The following is a 3,396-nucleotide window of genomic DNA, read 5'->3' on the forward strand; positions in this document are numbered from 1 at the left end:
CTTCTAGTATTGTTATCATGTTGATTATTCAATTATGATTTTGAACATCTAAATTATATTGAATTGAGGTTTTATGGTAAGGCCTAAATAATGAACTATGAGGAAGACTTGGTAAATCTTAGAATCTCTATCTTTACATTCCCGGTATTCCTCCTGAATAGGAAATTTATTTTGGCATTGATTTTCTACCGGAAATGAATTCCATTTTAATTCCTCCTTATTGGATGGCTCTGGCCGAATTGAAAGAGTTGAAGACTGAACTCAAAGATTTATAGGACAAGCGCTTCATAATACCTAGTATTTCTACATGGGGTGCTCCAATTTTGTTTGTTAAGAAGAAGGATGAGTTCTTGAGAATGTGTATTGATTATCGCCAACTAAATAAGGTCACAACCAAGAACAAGTATCCTCTCCCTCGGATTGACGACTTGTTTGATAAACTCCAAGGGGCAAGCTACTTTTCTAAGATTGACTTGAGGTCGGGGTATCACTAACATAGGGTGATAAGTGAGGATGTACCAAAGACGGCCTTTCAGACTAGGTATGGGCACTATGAGTTCTTGGTAATGTCTTTCGGTCTCACTAATTATCCAGCGGCGTTTATGGACCTAATGAATAGAGTGTTTCAAAATTACCTGGATTAATTTGTCATTGTATTCATTGACGACATCTTGGTATATTCGAAGAATGAGGGTGATCATATGGGTCATTTGAGAGTTGTATTGCAAACCTTAAAGAACATCATTGTTTGACAAATATAGAAAATGTGAGTTTTGGTTGAGGTCGGTGACATTTCTTCGTCATATCATCTCTAGTGAAGGAGTTGAAGTTGATCCAAAGAAAATGGAGGCGGTGAAAAATTGGCCTAGATCATTGACTCCAACCGACATTAGGAGTTTCTTGGGTCTAGCGGGTTATTATCGGAGGTTCATGGATGGTCTTGCGTCCATGCATCTCCTTTGACCCAAAAGAGTAAGAAATTTGAGTGGTTGGAGGCGTGTGACAAAAGTTTCCAATTGTTGAAAAATAGGCTCACTTCTGCTCCGGTGTTGACTTTACCGGAGGGTACAAAGGTTTTGTTGTGTGTTGTAACGCATCCCGAGTAGGTTTGGGGTGTTTTATTATGCAACACGGGAAAGTGATAGACTATTCCTCTAGTCAACTTAAGGTACATGAGAGAAACTATCCCACTCATGACCTTGAGTTAGCAGCCGTTGTGTTTGCTTTGAAAATTTAGAGGCGTTACTTGTACGATGTACATGTTGATGTCTTGACCGACCATAAGAGCCTCCAATATGTGCTTACCCAAAAGGAGTTGAATCTTCAACAAACAAGGTGGTTAGAATTGTTGAAAGATTATGACATGATTGAACTCTATCACCTCGGCAAGACTAATATGGTTGCGGATGCCCTAAGTCGTATGACTATGTGTAGTGTATCCCACATTGATGAAGCCAAGAAAGACCTAGTGAGGTATGTACATAGGTTGTCTAGGTTGGGGTGAGATTAGAAGATTCTTCAAATGGTAAAGTCATTGTCCATCATAACTCCGAGTCATCTTTAGTTGTGGAAGTAAAGTCCAAACAACACCTTGATGAACCATTAATGTAGTTGAAAGAATCGGTTCTCAGCAAGTTAAACGAGTGATTCTCCTTAGGGGGTGGGATGGTGTGTTAAGGTACCAAGGAAGATTGTGTGTTCCCGATGTAGATGGGTTGAGGGACCGGATCCTAGAAGAAGCCCATGGGTCCTGCTACTTAATTCATCCGGGTTCGACAAAAATGTACCATGACCTAAGAGAGAGATATTGGTGGGAAGGAATGATAAAGGACATAGCAGAGTTTGTTGCTAAGTGTCCAAATTGTCAACAAGTAAAAGCCGAGCATCAAAAGTCGGGCGTCTTACTACAAGAGATCCAAATTCCTACTTGGAAGTGGGAATACATCAATATGGACTTTGTAGTGGGTTTACCTTAGATTCAAAAGTCATATGATTCTATATGGGTTGGTAAGGTTGCGTATGAATTGAAACTTCCTAGTGAATTGGCTTCGGTTCATCTGGTTTTCCATGTTTCTATGTTGAAGAAGCGTATCGGTGATCCCGAGTCCATTCTTCCTATTGAGGGTCTTGGTGTCAAGGATAACCTCTTTTATAAGGAAGTTCCAGTTCAAATTCTTAATAGGCAAGTCAAGAAGTTAAGGAATAAAGAGAAGGTTTTCGTAAAGGTGTTATGAAGAATCACCTAGTTGAGGGTGCAACACGGGAGGCCGAGGCCGACATGAAGTCCCGTTATCCTCATCTTTTTGATAATTAAGGTTAGTCATTCTTTTAAATAATATAAATATGACTAAAAATTGAAGTTTCATCTTTTTGGTGAAGTCTTGCAAAAATGTGCATTTTGAATTGCATAACAGTGAAATTAACACTTAAACTTGAAATTTTGCCTTTTTGGTTTGTTTGTGTTATGTTGTGCATTTTGACATGGTGAATCTTAGTGAAAAGTTATATGAACTATTGATAAGTTGAACTTTATGCTAACTGACTCATGTAATGTATGTTGAGCTCATTTGTGTTGTGAGAAGGAAATACCTCATGATGAAGTGTTTTGAGCTTTATGTGTGATAATTGGAGTTTTGCAATTTGCCTTGTTGAAATGATATGGTTTATGTTGATTTGATATTGTTGATTGGTTGGGCTGCTAGTCTTGAGTCTATTCCTTCATTCAAAGGAATTTTAGTGTCATTCGAGGACGAATGTTCATGGAGGGGGGATAATGTAACACTTTTAAAAAATCCAAGACGGGTCTTAGAGCCTAACATATGTTCCATATGTTCTAAGCACTATTTTAAGACCTATTTTAATGAATATAGGTCATTTAGGAAGTATAAGAACTAATACGTCCAAGAAAGTCCATGATGTTCGAAAATTAGTGCTAAGGGGTACTAGAGTCCCTTAACCTATTTGACTAGCTTTTATGAGTCAGAAATCCATGAAATTAGGTGGAAGGATGTATAACAAGTGTTAAAAACGATTTCTAGTCGAAAAGTCCAGGTAGGACTCCCCAAGGACTAACCAAGGGTCCTTGAGAATGACCCTAGCACGTAAGAAGCAGTGTGCAAACCACGAGAACCATCTATGGCTCGTGCGTGGATCGACGGGGAGTCGATGCCCACCGTTATCCCTTACTTAGCCAAAATGTTGGAGGCCCTAGATGCACACTCTCTGAACTCATCAACGGACGTGCAACAAAGAAGGGGGGCTGGTCCGTCGATTGAGCCACGAGGAGTCGACGGGGTTCCGTCTATGAGTGACATGTTTTTGCTGCACGTTTTAACTAAGTTCAAAACAATTAATTAAGGGGTTTAGTGGTTAGTTGGGGATTAAGGGAAGACTAAT

The sequence above is a fragment of the Solanum pennellii genome, chromosome 4 (assembly GCF_001406875.1).
Source record: "Solanum pennellii chromosome 4, SPENNV200".
Lineage (NCBI taxonomy): Eukaryota > Viridiplantae > Streptophyta > Magnoliopsida > Solanales > Solanaceae > Solanum > Solanum pennellii.